At 36.0% G+C, this 18784-nt stretch overlaps 1 protein-coding gene across 1 annotated transcript in view; it reads left to right on the top strand.

Moving 5' to 3' along the window:
• LOC146996591 (pyrokinin-1 receptor-like) overlaps positions 1-18784 on the top strand; it is a 276699-nt gene that overhangs the window by 131972 nt on the left and 125943 nt on the right. The gene's annotated exons all lie outside the window — the stretch shown is intronic.

The following is an 18784-nucleotide window of genomic DNA, read 5'->3' on the forward strand; positions in this document are numbered from 1 at the left end:
CGTACAAGGAAGTCATGTTGTGTACACATCAAATTTTTTTAGATGGTATATGTTAGTCAAAAAGCTGAAAACCGCTGTATTTAAACCAATCCTTATCTTGTCAGTTAAGGAATTTGAACTTTTTACTTCAGCAGCTAGCTAAGTGATGTTCCTTGGGATTTTTCTTGCATAGTCGGATGCTAAATATTTAAGTGTCTCTGCTAATTCATCTTTGTCATTTTGTTTTGTACTTTTTAAACCATCGCTAAAGGATCTTTTTCCAGTAACAAAAAGGTCGATGACATCTTTACTTTTCCTTACTGACTACCGGATTTCTTGTTTGAGGAAGGGACTTGTTTTTTGGGTGAATTTTGGGTAATTCAGACTTCAACGATACAATGGAAGGTGACAGCCGCCTCTCTCATGAAATACGGAGAGCTTTATCTTTTTCTGAGGGGGGTTACATTCATGTGAAAAATGACATTCTAGGCATTTAACGGTAAATCTTCATAAGCGGGGTCGGCGCCAAACTTGGCGAGAATTTTTTATTTGGCACGATTTCTATTTGGCTGTGGTTTTCGGGTGTATATTTTTCTTGTGGCAAACATAAAGCTTTTTTTTTTTTTTTTTTTTTTTTGTGAATGTACTAAGTGTGAATTTAGTACAGCCAGAAGTTTATTTTTCAATTTAACTTTGAAATATTGTGTTTATTTTTAAAAGTTTTACTGTTTAATATCTGCAGGAGGTTAAGCTGTTGTTGGTGGTAGAATGTTAGATTTCAAATGACGTATAGTTTATAATTTATGAATGTTTCCATTAAATTTTATTTAGTTAATGGATTTCGGGTCTGTTAATTTTCTTTTAGCCGAAAGGGGCAATTTGTCCGGGAGGGCTATTAATTTCGTTTTCGCATTTTGCGTTCATTCACTATAAAAGGCGAATCACTTTTTAGATTCTTGCCACCAAATATTAGAGCCCTGTATTCGTATGCATCTGGAAGAGCCCAAATTTTGGAATTTGTTTTATTATCGATTTCATATTTTATAAAATTTTAAAGAACTTTTGATGAACAAACTCAAGGCTTTCAAAGCGAGCAATAGCAATATTGTACGGAAGGAGGAAAAAAAAAAATGTTTATCTCTAGCATGGGAGATTGTGTATCGGAAATTCCAAAGACATGCTCTTTTTAAATTATTTTGCGATATTGCTGTTGAATTGAATTTTATAGTTTACGTGCGGAAGAATAGAAGTAACACACAAAATATTAAAACAAAATAATGGACACTGCTATATTGCAAGTGTTCGGAAAAGTAAATAAAGCCTTGCAGGCAAAAATTATAACTGTCTATAAAGTCGCAAGCTTAATGGAGGGACTTCAGTTTAAATTTCAGTTTTAGAAATTAATATATCATCAGAATGTAACGAGAAACAAAAACGAAAAGTTAATAAATCAAATTGTGAGGAATTAATTGATATAAATTGTAGTTTTTCAGAAAAATATTTTTTTATAGAAATTGAAGAAGTGTTCGATGTTTTAATTTCGCAATCGAAATGTCGATACGAAACGTTAAATTAAACCTCTTCCGATTTTTAGTTTCTAATCGGTGAACAGTTAATGTCATTAGATTTAAGTAACTTAAAAGCAACAGCTTATAACTTAGCACTTAAATATCCGAATGATATGAACGCTGAAGAAATTCAGCCATAGATACCTTGTTGTTTCAATAACTCCGGACACAAAAACAGCTACAAGTTTAGAACTTTTAAAAATAATTTACGATTATAATTTAGTTCAGTCCTATCCGAATTTGGAAGCAGAGTTAATAATTATTTTAACGTTGCCAGTTATTGTAGCTAGTGGCGAAAGTAGCTTTAACAAACTTAAAATAATAAAGAACTATACGAGATCTTCACTACGCTAAGAAAAAACTTTCAAACATAGCCATTTTCTCTATAGAACATGAGTTAAGTAATGAAATAGATTTTGAAAAAAATATTGATGCTTTTGCTTCTTTAAAAGCAAGAAATATTAAATTATAAATATGTTTGAAATTTTATGTCATAAATTTTTGATCAGATGTTTTATTTATACTTAATATCATTTGCCATTTTTCAAAAAGCATATTTTTAATATTTCCCATTTCAAAATTCTTAATCATTATATATGTTCTTAAATCACTTAACACTATTATTAAAATGAAATCGAATTCTATGCTGTATTACAATATTGTTCTTAAAATTTAACAACAAATTATACGAATTTTTGTTCAAAATCCACTTACCTCACAAAGTGGAGGAATATTTTCACCAACCATATGCATACAGTGTCTCACATAAGTGATGGGACACTTGTGTTTTACAAAAGGAAACTGTTGTAAAATAAATTTAAAAAACATGTAAAAATTTTTTGTGGGTATGTTTCATACTTAAATTTAGTAACAATTATTAAATAACATTCATTTTCTCAAAATATTAAAATATTAATTTAATAAAAATGCAATTGTTTGAAACGGAGCAAAAAATGACTCACATAAGTGATGGGACACTTACTTTTCCATCAAATATTTATCCAAAACTTTTACTTTTTAAAAGGTTTTAATATTTTGTTGGATTTCCTTTTACTTTTAAAACATGATTTAATCTTCTTCGGATGGATTCGACTAATTTTTTTGTGATTTCTGGAGTGATTTTACCCCATTCTTCTTGAAACACCGATTTTAATTGTTGTTTTGAAGAAATGGTGTGTTTGCGAACTCTTGATTCCAATTTTTGCCAAATATTCTCTATGGGATTTAAGTATAGAGATTGTGGTGGTGTTTTTATTATTTCAGGACAGTTATACAGCAGCCAGAGTCTAACGCTCAAAGCAGTGTGCTTGGAGTCATTGTACTGGTAGAATTTAAAATCGTTATGAAAGTTCAATTTTTGTGCTGAAGATTTCAAATTTTGATTTCTAATGTCAATATACTTGTACTGATCCATTCATTATACTGTCAATAAAAACAAGATTACCAACTCCAGCGGACGACATACACTCCCATACCATGACTCCTCCTCCTCTATGTTTTACTGTTTGCACCAAGTTCTGTTTGCGAAATTCTTCTCTGGGTTTTTTCCACACCAAGATTCTACCGTCAGAACCAAATATATTAAATTTACTCTCATCAGCAAATATAACTTCATTCCAGTAATCAGAATTCTTATTTATGTTGGATTTTGCGAAAGCCAGTCTGAGTTTACTATTCTTTTCACTTACGAAGAATTTTTTCCTGGTTGCTCTACCGTGATATCCAGCAGATCGAATTACTCTTCTAATAGTCTCAGGGTTAACAATTATTCCATATAAGGCTTGTAAATCAGCAGCAACTTTAGGAGCACTCATTCTTGGATTTTTTTTAATATTTCGAACGATAATGGGCTCTATTCCATTGGATAGCTTTGATGGTCGGGCAGGTCTTCTTTTATCCTGAATGATAGGATTCTTTTTATATCGTTTAATGATATTAAAAACTGTTGAATGACTCAAGTTAACTGTTTCAGCAGTTTCTCAGATTTTCCATGTTCAATATGCAAATTAATAATAATTTTGGAATTTCAGGCAAAGTGTCTTTTCGTTTAGCATTCATGGCTGCACAGAGCTAAAAAACACAAATATTCCAAAACAAACTGGAGAGAAATACTGCAGAAGATTTTATAAATTATTGCCAATTGCTTTTGAGTAAAAATAAAAAACCCAAAAAATATTTTTATTGTAGTACGTAGTAGTATCTAATGGTGTCCCATCACTTATGCGAGTCATTTTTTGCTCCGTTTTAAACACATGTATTTTTATTAAATTAATATTTTAATATTTTGAGAAAATGTATGTTATGTAATAATTGTTACTAAATTTAAGTATGAAACACACCCACAAAAACATTTTACATGTTTTTTTAATTAATTTTATTACAGTTTCCTTTTGTAAAGCACAAGTGTCCCATCACTTTTGTGAGACGCTGTATTTGCGTTGTTAGAATACACTTAGAACAGTCACTATCTTCACTAGCTCTCTGGCTAGACTTTTGACCAACAATAAATGTTCTTAAACTTGATATGTTTCACAAACTATAATCAATCAACAAATGGACTGTATTCCTACACTTTTATTTGATTACACTAATTATAAATAATATGTCAGCGATGCGAAATAATTGATACAAAATAAGCGAGCCATTCTACATGGCTGTCACAAACACAATTCTATCAATCAATTATCTTGTTGCCACACATAAAGTTCAAAAGTAAAGGAAGAAAAATAAAAATTTACGTTGTTTGCAACAATAAAATGAAGCAAACGATACTCACATAAACATATATGTTTCACTTTGTGGAATATACAAAGTTATAATTAAATATTACTGTAAAAGTTATTGTATTTTCAGTAGAAATAAATACTTTTAATGAGCATAAAATATAAATATAGTTAATTTGTTCTATATGTATGATTATACGTATATATATACAACTAGCTGTACCCGCCCGGCGTTGCCCGTGCATTTAGAAAATGCAGATAAGTGAATAGCGCAGGAATAGTAGTGTAGGACATGTAGACTGTCTCTCTCTCTTCCCCCCCCACACACACAACATTACCCGTCGATAAAAAGGAACAATATATCCTAACCATGAGCCATCTGTTAAAAAATTAGTTTAAATGAGAACAGACCTCATATAATCATATATATATATTTATATATATTAATAATATATATATATATATATATATATATATATATATTTATATTATCTTTTAAATATTTTGTGGTATTGCTGCTGAATTGAATTTTATGGTTTAATGCGATGAACATGATATTTAACAAATAAAGGTAACACACAAAACTAAGAAAAAGCCCTTTAAGCGTAATATAAAATCTGAAAACTTTCAGATTTTACTTTTTGACTTTTTATATCTTATTCAATCTTTATGCATACATGCAAAATATCTTCCCTCTCACACTTATTTATCCTGCGCAGCTTTGCCTAAAAACCTGCATAATTTATTCTATAGTCTATAGGCACTTCAAGAATATTTCTCCTCTATTAAACCTTGGCTCACGGTACCGGCTGCTGTGAAAATGTGTGTGTGTGATTATGGCAAAGCCTCGAGGGCAATCTGCCTAAGAGGAGGGATGCCTTCGTGGAGGACTTTCTAAGGGAAACTGGCTCGTATGCACGTTACACATGGGGAAAACCACGAAAACGCCCATGCAGCCAGCCCGTTCGCGGGATTCGAACCTCGGACCGAACTACCAGTGTTCAGCGACTCTACCGCTCGGCCACTGGTGGTCCCCCGCTGTGAAAATGATCGAGTCCTTTAATTTGTCAAAATAACCTAATTCATAACCTAACCTAATAACCTAATCATCCCACTGTGCGATGATGACGACAACCGATGTGATCATAGGTAGTGAAAAAGGTCATTCAGGTCATAAAGACACCCTTTTAAAATAACCATGCGATCTCAGTGTGTTACAAGAAATTATATTATTTTATCATTATTATTTTTTACGTGTTCTGCCCTAAAGCACTACGCGAAAGGGAGGGATGCCTTCGTGGAGGACATTCAGGAAAACTGTCTCGTTTTAACTCGTTACACCAGGGAAAAACCACGAAATTGCCCATGCTGCTAACCCGTTTACGGTATTTAAACATCCTAACGAACTACTTGTATTGAAGGACTTAAACGCTCGACCGCTGGTGGAGTTATTCCATTATTTTGAAATTAATAATTCTAAACTACATAGAATAAAATTTACTTGACAATTAAAATTAATGGTTCTGGGGAATTGTTATCTGCAATTACACACTTTTTGCAGCAATGGCGCAAAGAATTATTTAATTAAATTTGTATTTATTTAATTAAATTCAATTTATTCTTATGAAACAATTTTGTTTGTACTTAGCAGCTTTAGCGCTAATTACCTGGTTTGTTTCTCTTTTTATTTTAAATTTTAAATACTACTTTCTTATTCTAATAGTTTAGTTTTCATTTTAATTAATTAAACTCGCTCTCTAAATAATTTAGTTTAATTAATTTAAATAGTTTAATATAGTAGCTCATTTTTTATTAATTAATTTAGTGAATTAATTAGCAATAACATTTAAATTCCCAGTATTTTAACTTGATTTTCTGATACTTCTGAATTTAAATGTTATTGTAGATTAGTTCGAGAATTAAATCTTTTATATGTTTGCACATTTTTTTATATATATTTTTTTTAATATTTTTTTAAAAATTATTTTTGCTTTAAATTTAATTTTGGCTTTTTTACTTTTATACGTAATTTTGGCTTTTTTAATTTTGCTTTTTTAATTTTATACGTGTTTATTAAAATTTAAATTTAAATTTGTTTAAATTTAAATTTCATTCCTTGCAGCAATGGCGCAAATAATTATTTAATTAAATTTGTATTTATTTAATTAAATTAAATTTATTCTTATGAAACAACTTTATTTATTTAATATGCATCAGGGTGAGAGAATTCGCCTTTCGAAAATTAATAATTCATAAGATAAACGTGTATATCTCAGTGTATTTTCAAGTACTTTCGTTATAAATTTTATTTATAATGAACAATATCCTGGCAATAAAATAAATTAAACCTTTCATTTTAATTTCTCTGTTTAAACAGATATGTTGAATACCTAAAGAACAAAAAAGTTAGCATGATCGTGTAATTCAATTTTCTTTGATACGTCATTCCAAGCAATGACAAAACGGGCTTTGCCTGATTGTCATTCCAAGATGTAATTTAATAACTTTTCCTTACGAAATGCCATTTATTTTCCTTTCCTGAAAGAATATCCGAAACGCGAATCTAGAAATGACATCTTCAGGATAATCGGAGGGGAAATGTTAAAAATAGTTATCTTGTTAATGAGATTACGCAGAATATCGATTCTATTAGAGAACATTAAATTGAAGCAACTTTTTTCCAAGAGATGTTTTCCGTAAATATCTCTCGTCTCATAATATTTAATAAACTTAAATGTTTTGCTTATTGTGATAGGAATAATTTGATTTTACAACTGCGCTGTCTAATAATATTTGTACATTTGATCTGGAGATTAGGAAAAAACATAAATTCTTTAAATATTTAACATAAATATTTAAATAATATATTTGCCTTTGCAGAATAGTTTAAGATATTGTTTATTTTGCAAATTTTTCTGCTACGTTAGAATGAAATTTGACATGTTAATATCAGGTGACATGCAGCTTTCCGAGGATCAGATATGCGAAATTTACACTATACTGCAAAACGTTAACTTACTCAAACAAAATAAAAAAATTAAACTCCACGTTTGAATTTAAAGCTACTTCATATATTTCAAACACTGCAAATGTATAGAGCTAATAGATTTAAACATAAGGGGTCAAATCTCATAGTTATGGAAAGAGCAGTTAACATTTTGCAATGTGATATAGATCTCATTTCTTAAAGGTTAGGTTATTTAATTACGGCAAACCTCGAGGGCAATCTGGCTAAGGGTGTGTGTGTGTGATTATGGCAAAGCCTTGAGGGCTGTCTGCCTAAGGGGAAGGATGCCTTCGTGGAGGACTTTCTAAGGGAAACTGGCTCGTATATACGTTACACATGGGGAAAACCACGAAAACGCCCATGCAGCCAGCCCGTTAGCGAGATTAGAACCTCGGACCGAACTACCAGTGTTCAGCGACTTTACCGCTCGGCCGCTGGTGGGACCCTGGCTAAGGGGGGGAGGCTTTCTTGGTGGACTTTCTAAGGCAAACTGGCTCGTATAGACGTTACACATGGGGAAAACCACGGAAGCACCCATGCAGCCAGACCGTTCGCGGGATTCGAACCTCGGACCGAACTACCAGTGTTCAGCGACTTTACCGCTCGGCCGCTGGAGGGCTGAGTCTCATTTCTTAAAATATGTAAAAATCTATCTGTACTAATATTGCAAAGTCATTAGATTATTTTGAAGCAGAAGACGTGAAAAATGTGCAATGCCTTCGGCGGGACTCGAAATCTGGATCTCTCGAATACGCACAAGAGTATGCTTCCTGTTACACCACAAAGGCATACGGAAAGGAGGGAGCAAATACCTCATATGCTCCCCCTTTTTCAGGGCGACTGGAGATAAGAGGACCTAATTGCTAGATCTTGTTAGTGACAAGTTATTGTCCACCACCTTTTACTTCCGGCGCCACTGTAGAGTCATTAGGGTTTCTGAAACAGGAAATGTGATAAATGAGTAATTCCCTCGCCGGGAATCGAGCCGCGGACCTCTCAATTACGCGCTGAGCGTTAAGACCACTACACAACGAAAGCTCGCTAAGAAGGAGGGAGAAATACCTTATAAAGCCTTTTTTTTTTTTTTTTTTTTTTTTTTTTTTTGTATTTATATTGAAGTGTGTAACCAATGTTATGACTTCAGAATTTAATATGCGTTTATATTACTTATCATGCAAGTATGCTCATATATATGATACTCAAATATACACTCATGTCCATAAATTAAGGATAATGCAAAATCAGCCAAAGGAAGGGTTAGAAGCGAAACAAATTTGATTTATTTGTAAAGCTTATTTATTAAACAAAAGGTAAAGAGCAAAAAAAGATGCTATATGTTTGATGTTATTAAAAAAATTTGCGATTTTTTTCTCCCTGGAGCAAATTACAAAAAAAAAAAAACTATTTACAAAAAACCGATATTACATGGTTGGTATGATTGTTAATACATTGTATGTCTCCCGGACGATGCAATACAGTCCGTTCAACGCCTAGGCATGCTGAGTATCAAACTATCGATCTGATCTTGGGGGATATTACACCACTCAAAAAGCAATGCTCTTCGAAGTTCCGGTAGACATGTAAGAGGAGGTTGACGGGCTGCAACTCGTCGGCCAAGCGTGTCCCACACGTGCTCTACTGCATTCAAGCCCGGTGAGAATGCTGGCCAGTCCATACGGGTGATATCCTCCGATTGAAGGCATTTGCTTACGATGTTTGCACGGTGAAGACGGGCGTTGTCATCCATAAACACAAATTGTGCGCCCGTGGTGCCCCGAAACAAACGTACATGTTGTTCCAGAATGACGTCCCGATAGATTTGGCTTGTCATGGTTCCAATTTGAACATGCAGGTCAGTTCTGGAACCCAGAGTAATTGCACCCCAAACGAGCACTCCTGCACCACCGTAACGGTGTCGTTTAATGATGGTTTCTTGGTGGTAACAGGTACCTGGAGCTCTCCATATGAAAGTCCGGCGAGAATCAGACAGCAAGCTAAACCTGGACTCCTCGGAAAACATCCCACAAGCCCACTGTTGCGGTGTCCACAATGCATGCTCTCTTCTTCAGGCTAACCGCAGGCGAGGGTCAGTTCCAGTATGTGAAACGCATGTGACAGGTCTACGAGCATATAGATCAATCTGCCCTAAGCGTCTGTACACGGTCTGCCTTGAAATTGTCGTACCAGTGGCGGAAGAGAGCTGACGAGACAGGTTTGAGGCTGTGCTCCGCATGTTTCTTTTGGAAGTAACTGCCAAATACCGGTCCTCATTCCGCGTTGCAACTCTGGGGCGACCTGTGCTGTGACGTCTACTCACATTACCATCATCTTGGAATCGTTGCCAAAGGCTGGAGATGACACTCTGGGCAATTCCAAGTTCGTATGATACCACATTCCAGACGGCCAATAATTCTACCATGTAAAAAATCATCCAAATACGTCCTTTGTATCATAACTATTCGGTTATTGCACTGAAATGCTTATAAAGCGCCTGCGAACAATTTTACTTCTTTGTCTGTATTCCTTATATATCACTCTCTTACACTCTCGTCATTGTGACGTACCATCGGTGTCATCTGGTTACTTCCTGAAATGTGCATATGATTCTTGAAGATGTGTGTAGTGATTTTACAGGTGATATATTTATTTTAGAGTTCTATTTCCGCGTGACTCCGAATTATCCTTAATTTATGGACATGAGTGTATATGAAACTCGTATTAGCTATTTTTGTGCTTCCAATTAAACCATGAAGGTATGCGAAAAGGAGGGAAGAAATACCTTATATACTCCCCCTTTTAAAAGGCTACTGGGAATGAGTGAACCGAAACGCTAGATCATGATGGTGAAGAGTTATTTCCACACACCATTTAGTACGGGCGCCAGTGTAGAGTCATTAGGGATTTTGCTGCTGGAGACGTGAAAAATGTGCAATGCCATCTCCGGTTTTGAACCCTGGACTTCTCAAAAGCGCGTTTTTTATGCTTCCTTGTTGCCTTAGGATGGCATGCGGCAAGGAGGGAGAAAATATCTTATGATACAATACGATAGAAATACTTTATGATATGATACAATCACGAAAATACCTTATGTCACAATATATATCAAAGCTGTCGTTGCTAACAAAGCATCAGCATTGTGTCTGCATATTCAACATCATTGTTTTATATTTATGCTTCAGACCGATTTATCTTAAATTATGATATATTGGGAAAAGTCTTTAACTTTAGAATATTTCATAGCAAATATCTTTAGCAGTGTTACCTCTGCCCAACCGTGATACTCATTAGTGACTTTAACTGCCGTACAGAAGCGCCCGTGTGCGAATTTCGGAATAAACATAGATGTTTGTAATTGTATAGTGTCTGTGCAACATGGGGGCACTCTTAATATGAGACGAGATAAAAGTCCTCTCGAGAATCTGGTAGTAGGGAAAGAGGGACGGAAGATTCTAGGACCCGTCCGCCCGCGGTGCTCCCTATCAAAACTGCTGGCGAAGTGAGCAAAGTCATACTCTCGCCTGAATGTGGTCAAGGCTATTGCCATCGACAAGCACAAATATGCACTCCTTGCCAGGATGAATTTCGTGGGCTTGTGTTGATGGTACTGTCAGACAAATGAGATAAGTAACAACAACTACATCATACTAGTTTCATAGGTTTAGAGTACCTTCCTATACATACCCAAAGGAAAGTACTCTAAACCTATGAAACTAGTATGATGTAGTTGTTGTTACTTATCTCATTTGTCTGACAGTACCATACATACCCAAAGGAAAGTGCTCTAAACCTACGAAACTAGTATGATGTAGTTGTTGTTACTTATCTCATTTGTCTGACAGTACCATACATACCCAAAGGAAAGTGCTCTAAACCTATGAAACTAGTATGATGTAGTTGTTGTTACTTATCTCATTTGTCTGACAGTACCATCAGCACAAGCCCACGAAATTCATCCTGGCAAGGAGTGAAAATTTGTTGGCAAGAGCCTTGACCACATTCAGGTGAGAGTAGGACTTTTCTCACTTCGCCAGCAGTTTTTATAGGGAGCACCGCGGGCGGACGGGTCCTAGAATCTTCCGTCCCTGTTTCCCTACTACCAGCTTCTCGAGAGGACTTTTAGCTCGTCTCATATTAAGAGTGCCCCAATCTATCTATATATATATATATATATATATATAAGAGACCGTCGCCATTAAAAATTAAAAATTCTATAGCCAAAAATACACTTAAAATTCTAACTGTATGTTCTTTTCATTTTTAATGGCGACGGTCTCTTATTTGAAAGTACGTGGAATTAAATTCACAGCCCCGTAGTCAAGTTGTTTTTCTCGCCTTTTCCACACGTACAGTTATAGAATATTCTGGAGATATTTAAAGCGAACTGGAATCTCTGACGAGGTTGACGTCATTTCTTGGAAGCCCTGCCTTTCCAGAGGCTATAAAAGGACTCGCAAAGGAATATCGGGGTCTTTTTTTAATGTAACGATGCAGTAAACTTCATACAAAAAGTTATTAGTAATTCTTTTTTATTTACTCCGGAGATCAGATTTTATAATTGCTATTTCTCCTGAATAATAATAAATGGATCCTTGTTTTTTAAACGTATCGTCTGATAATTTAAGCTACGACTACATTTATGATTCTTCACCAATCTATTTATTTCGGACAAAAGCTGGTACATCACATATATATATATATTGATATTGATATTTTAAGTATCTATCTGTAGGATTAGTATCAATAAGCTATCATAAATTCTTGACGTATATGTAATAAAAAAGGAAATACTGAATTAAAATTTGCGTTAACTTTGTTAATCAAAATATATTTGAAATCGACTGAAGTGTGGAATCGAGTACTTAATTCCAGGAACGCAGTGAATTTTACGACATGTCATAAACAGTTTTATTGTTTCTGAGTTTTATATTAGTTCACATTTGTAAAATTCTACCAATTTTTAAATTATTTATTTATTTGTTTAATTAACTAACAAATTATATAATTTTTAAATTATCATCCGAATTTGTATGTACCTTAACAAAAGTGAACATACTACACTGATTACCAATAAGTATTTGGACACCTGTGATAGAAACGAAAAACTAACTTTATTCAAAATCAATAGTTGGTTGAGCCTCCACGAGAGGTAATTACAGCGTGGACCCTCCGGGGCATACTTTCCACAAGTTTTTGTATGACAGCTAGTGGTATTTTCTTCCACTCGGCTTGGAGAAGACATAGAAGTTCCTTCACCGATTTTGCACGGGTAGTGCACCCCTGAATTCGGCAATGCAACTCGTCCCAGAGGTTCTCGATAGGGTTCAGGTCTGGAATCTGGGCAGACCAGTCCATTCCATGAATTCCATTGGCACCATACCAAGCCTTGGTTAACGTCAAAACATGACAACTGGCATTGTCGTCCTGAAAGTAATAGGGGTCCAACCCTTAAAACTGCCACAACGTAGGAAGCACATTGCCATCCAAAATAGTGCAGTAGGCATCGGAGTTGAGCTTACCATGAGTGGGGACCAAGGGTCCCAGCTCATACCAGGAGAAACACCTCCAGACCATAATTCCACCTCCGCCGAACTTGACTGTTGGCACAATGCATTCAGGCAGGAGACGTTCTCCAGGTAGACGCCAGACCCAGACCCTGCCATCCGAACGGTAAAGGTGAACCTTGATTCGTCACTCCAAAGAACCCGTTTCCACTGATCTACGATCCAATTTCGATGTGCTTTGCACCACATTAACCGAGCAGCGCGGTTGGACTTTGTGATCAAAGGCTTATGGGGAGCAGCACGACCATGAAAACCAAGCAGATGTGCTTCCTTACGGATGGTATTCATTGAAACAATACTCCCGGATGCCTGTTGAAACTCCTCGCGGATGTGGACCATCGGTTGGGTGCGGTTCTTCCGAATTTCTCTGGACAGCACTCGTCGGTCTCTATCTCCCAGTTTCGTTGGTCTTCCGACTCGGGGCACATTCCGACAATCACCGCTCACCTTCTACTTCTTAATCACATAGGCCACTGTTGATTTTGTGTACTTCAGATCGCTAGATATGTCCCTCAAGGATCGTCCACATTTGTGATACCCGATAATTATACCCTTCTGGAAACCAGAGAGGTCCGAACTGCGAGGCATCTTGCATGCGACGAAAGCCGATGCTGTTTTCTACACGATATATACCGGCGGAGTCCGTGACGTACCTTAGGACCGCAGATATTGTGATTTGCATAGGTGTCCAAATATTTATTGGCAGTCAGTGTATAAATAACAGAAGTACAATCTTACAGATTTCGTTGCTCCTGACGAAGAGGGACCTGTACCTATGTGCACTCGAAATCGATTGTGATCTTGATGGGATTCCGTGGGCTTGTGCTGAAGTTAGTGTGCGACAAGTAAAATAAGTCAGAACTATAACAAACATTTATTATCCTATTGGGTTGGTAACAAAATAGATAATGCAAATTTAAATTTTAAGTGAAATAACTGCCAGCATGGGTTTTAACTTGTTAGATTCGTAGTAACTTACAGCAATAATGAAGTAACCGCCATAATCATTTGAGCAATTAGCTTTACATCATAAAAATCTAATCATGAGCAACTCTGGTTTGAAATTCCTGTGTGCAATGGTACTTTAAAATGCTCATTTGTTATACTAGGCGTCATAAATTCTAACCACCGACTGTTTTAGGAAACAATTCACTTTAGATCCGCTTGCAGATTTCGTTGAGGATGTGTATGCTGTCTAATTCAGTTACATTTATGCATTCTAAAAACTATCTTTTTTCAATTGAGATTATTAATTCTCCGAATCAAATAATAAATAAATTAATTAAAAATATTAAAATCTGAAGCATTTCAGACTTTAAATTACTTCCAAAGAGGCGTTTTTTTTAACGTTTGGTGTGTTATATATGGTCACTTTACTTAACCTGTTCTGCCAAACTGAGTTAATGGCACTACAGGGTTAGGAAGTCATCCTAGTCATTGCTAGCAATCTGACGGTTAGGCCGCCTTTCTACATTTTACTTTAATCTGTAGTTTCTTGGATATAATTATTTTCATTCACTTTCTTCATTATCTCTAAGATGCCCTTGTTGCAGTAATAGTCCGTGAACAGTCTATTCACAGGATATGTGATGTAGTCGGAAGGAAAGAATTGCTGTCGAAGGTGCTCTGTCAGAGGGCAGGAGAGCAGGTAATGAAGTGCGTCCGTGTCTTCCCCGCGAAAACCGCAAGAACAGTTGACGTCCCGTCTGAGGAAACGTCTGTAATACGCTGGGAATTTCCCGTGGTTGGTACAGGCTTGGAGGAAGAGTCGGTTGCATTTCAGCCTCTTGAGAGAAGGTATTGGGAAGATGTTGTAAGTAAATCTTTCTATCTCTTCTTCCTGCCATCGTGATGACCACGTCTCTTGAAATGCTGTCTTGAGGAGCTTTTTTGCAACTTCTGCGGAAAGCGGAACTTCCTTGTCAATTTCTGGTTTGAGAGCTGCAGTCTTAGCTAGTTCATCCGCTCGTTCGTTGCCTTTCTGCCCGGTATGTCCTTTTACCCAGTTGATCTTTAAAGGTATGGAAGAGCCTAACGTCAAAAGATCTCTCTAAGTGCTGCCGTGTGCGGATGTTTTGGAGGATCGTAACTTATTAAACATCATGTTCTTCGTACTTAAAATATAAAATTCAATTCAACAGCAATATGGCAAAAATAATTCTAAAATGAGCATATCTTCATATTTTTCGATACACAGTTTAAAGATTAAAGTTTAGGATTAAAAGTCATTTTTTTTCCCGTAGAGTTTTTGCCATTGCTCCCTTTTAAATCGTTGAGTTTGTTAATCAAAAATTCGTCAAGGTGTTACAGTATATGAAATAGATAAAAAAACAAATTCTAAATTCCAAATTTGGGCTTCCAGATGCCCATGTTTGGTCGGAAACGTACGTTGTTCAAAATTGGATGGCTCTGGGTACCGTTGTTTTAACATGATGCGAGAAAGATACATACATATATGCAGTTTCTTCATTACTTAATTTCCTTAAATATACACTCATGTCCATAAATTAAGCATAATTCGGAGTCACGCGGAAATCGGTCTCTGAAAAATCACTACACATATCTTCAAGAATCATATGCAAATTTCAGGAAGTAACCAGATGACACCGATGGTACGTCACAATGACGAGAGTGTAAGAGAGTGATATATAAGGAATACAGGCAAAGAAGTAAAATTGTTCGCAGGCGCTTTATGAGTATTTCAGTGCAATAACCGTATAGTTATGACACAAAGGACGCATTTGGATAATTTTTTACATGGTAGAATTATCGGCCGTCTGGAATGTGGGCGTACCCAACTGGAAGTATCAGACGAACTTGAAATTGCCCAGAGTGTCATCACCAGGCTTTGGCAACGATTCCAAGATGATGGTAACGGGAGTAGACGTTACAGCACAGGTCGCCCCAGAGTTACAACGCCGAATGAGGACCGGTATTTGGCAGTTACTTCCAAAAGAAACATGCGGAGCACAGCCTCAAACCTGTCTCGTCAGCTCTCTTCCGCCACTGGTACGACAATTTCAAGGCAGACCGTGTACAGACGCTTAGGGCAGATTGGTCTATATGCTCGTTGACCTGTCAGATGCGTTCCACTTACTGCAACTCACTGTCGCCTGCGGTTAGCCTGGAGTAGAGAGCATGCGTTGTGGACACCGCAACAGTGAGCTGGTGTGATGTTTTCCCACGAGTCCAAGTTTAGCTTGCAGTCTGATTCTCGCCGGACTTTCATACGGAGACCTCCAGGTAGCCGTTGCCACCGAGAAAACATCATTGAACGACACCGTTACGGTGGTGCAGGAGTGCTCCTTTTGGGTGGAATTACTCAGGGTTCCAGAACTGACCTGCATGTTCAAATTGGAACCATGACAAGACTATCGGAATGTCATTCTCGAACAACATGTACGTTTGTTTCGAGGCGCCATGGACACACAATTTGTGTTTATGGATGACAACGCCCGTCCTCACCGTGCAAACGTCGTAAGCGAATGCCTTCAATCGGAATATATCACCCGTATGGACTGGCCAGCATTCTCACCGGACTTGAATCTAGTAGAGCACGTGTGGGACATGCTTGGCCGACGAGTTGCAGCCCGTCAACCTCCTCTTACATGTCTACCGAAACTTTGGAGAGCATTGCTTTTTGAGTGGTGTAATATACCACAAGATCAGATCGATAATTTGATACTCGGCATGCCTAGGCGTTGTACGGACTATATTGCATCGTCTGGGAGATATACATTGTATTAACAATCATACCAACCATGTAATATTGGATTTTTTGTAAATAGTTTTTTTTTTTTTTTTTTTTTTTTTTTTTGTAATTTGCTCCAGGGAGAAAAAAATCACTAATTTTTTTAATAATATCAAACATATAGCATCTTTTTTGCTCTTTACCTTTTGTTTCATAAATAAGCTTTACTATTATGTCAAATTTGTTTAGCTTCTAACTCTTCCTTTGCCTGATTTTGCATTATTCTTAATTTTTGGACATGATTGTAATACAGAGCGATAATATTTGGTGGCACGAATTTGAGAAGTGAATCGGACATCTATAGTGAACAAATGCAAAATTCCAAAAACGAAAATAATAAATAATTCTTCAGAGTCTCTTTGGAATAGTAAAAAAAAATTGGAATTTTTCAGATTTTACATTGCACTCAAAGGGACTCACTGCACTCTTACATTGCACTCTCATTGCACTCAGTGCAATTAAATTTTAAAAAAATATGAAAGTTTCCAGATTATGTATTGCACCCAAAGGGTTTTCTTTTAACATTCCGTGTGTTACCTTCATTGATTAAATATCATGGTCTTCGGATTTAAACCACGAAATTCAGTTCAACAGTAATATCACAAAATAATTTTAAAATGAGCACATCTTTAGAATTTCCGATGCACAATCTCGCGCGCTGGAGATAAAAGTATTTTTTTGTCGTACAAAGTTGCCATTGCTCGGTTTGAAATCGTTGAGTTTGTTAATCAAAAATGCGTTAAAGATTTAGAAACTATGAAATAGATAATAAAACAAATTCCAAATTTGTGCTTCATGATGCCCATATTCGGGTGGGAACAATTATTCAAAATTGGATGGCTCTGGGTAGCGTTGTTATATCACAGTGCGAGAAACGTTAATACTACATTTATGCAGATTCTTCATTATTTAATTTTTTTAAATATAACGCAGAGATAACATTCAGTGGCAACAATTTGAAAATTGAAACGGACATTTAAAGTTTTCGATGCGAAATGCCAAAACGAAATTAATAGCCCTTTGTGCTAAAATTATACTGCTGTTGATATTCCGAAGACGTATAATTTTTAACAATTTTTATCTTCCTTCTTTTTGGTTCATCCCTGACTAACGCCATTTGTCTGTATTTCTTCGCATTGATGTAAATATGCGTGAGACGAACGAAATAATGAAACCACCTGGGAAATTGCTGCTGTTAATTTCTTAAATTAGGATTTCTAGAAAAGTAATTCTTTTGCAGTAATGACATGGATTTTATTTTTTGGTTGTTCTGCAAGATGGTTTCTCCTTTCGTTCAATCTTCTAGTCTGTTTGTTGAAATTTTGGTTTTGTTCTTTGCAATCGATTTTCTTACTTTCAGGTTACCTTTCCTACTCCTTATGCAAATAAGTATCTAAATAAAATAGTAGCGAAGAAGAAATATGCCATATTGATTCGCTAATGATGCTACTTTATGAGGTATGTCCTCCACTTTCCTAGCGGAAGGTGTTGTGGTTCTGCACGCTGAGCCGGTACTCCAGATGTTCGTGGTTCTATTCCCAGCGAAGGCAGTTGCTAATTTTTCATCTCTCCGGCTTCCGAAATTAACCTAATGCCTCTACAACCTTTGGCTAATCTTTGGAAGATGGTAACAGGTACTTTGGCGACATTTTGGTAAGGCGATAAAGGTTACTAGCTAGGACTTTAGCAGTGTACATGGATAAAGTCAGGAGTGTGCGCGGTTACAGCCGAAAACATCGCGGCAAAAACACCGCGGCCGAAAACGTCGCGGAGAAAACAACGCAAGGCGAAAACGTCGTGCTACAAAACATCGTGGGAGAAAACATCGCAAAGAGAAAACATCGCAGTTCTAAAACATCGTGGTACAAAACATCGTCTTCGAAAATAAAGTGGTTAATAAACTTCGCAGTTTAAAAACATCGTCGTCGAAAATATCGTGGTAAAAAATAAAGTATCTACAAATCATCGCATGACGATGAAATCGCAGACATGCTTTTTTGCAGGATATAATAACATAATGATTGAGCGCAAGATGTAAAAAAGGATAATTTTTACTTTCACATTTTTTTATTAATTAATAAATTTTTGCTGAAAATGTAAGAAGGAAACTTAAGAATAGAAAATTAAATGCAACTTATAGATTATACTTTTCATGAAAAATTACCAGTAAAAACTTTATAAAAATGATTTATTAA

This window comes from Stegodyphus dumicola, chromosome 7 (genome assembly GCF_044657685.1).
Source record: "Stegodyphus dumicola isolate Sdum_Otavi_A_Nest chromosome 7, ASM4465768v1".
Taxonomy (NCBI): Eukaryota; Metazoa; Arthropoda; class Arachnida; order Araneae; family Eresidae; genus Stegodyphus; species Stegodyphus dumicola.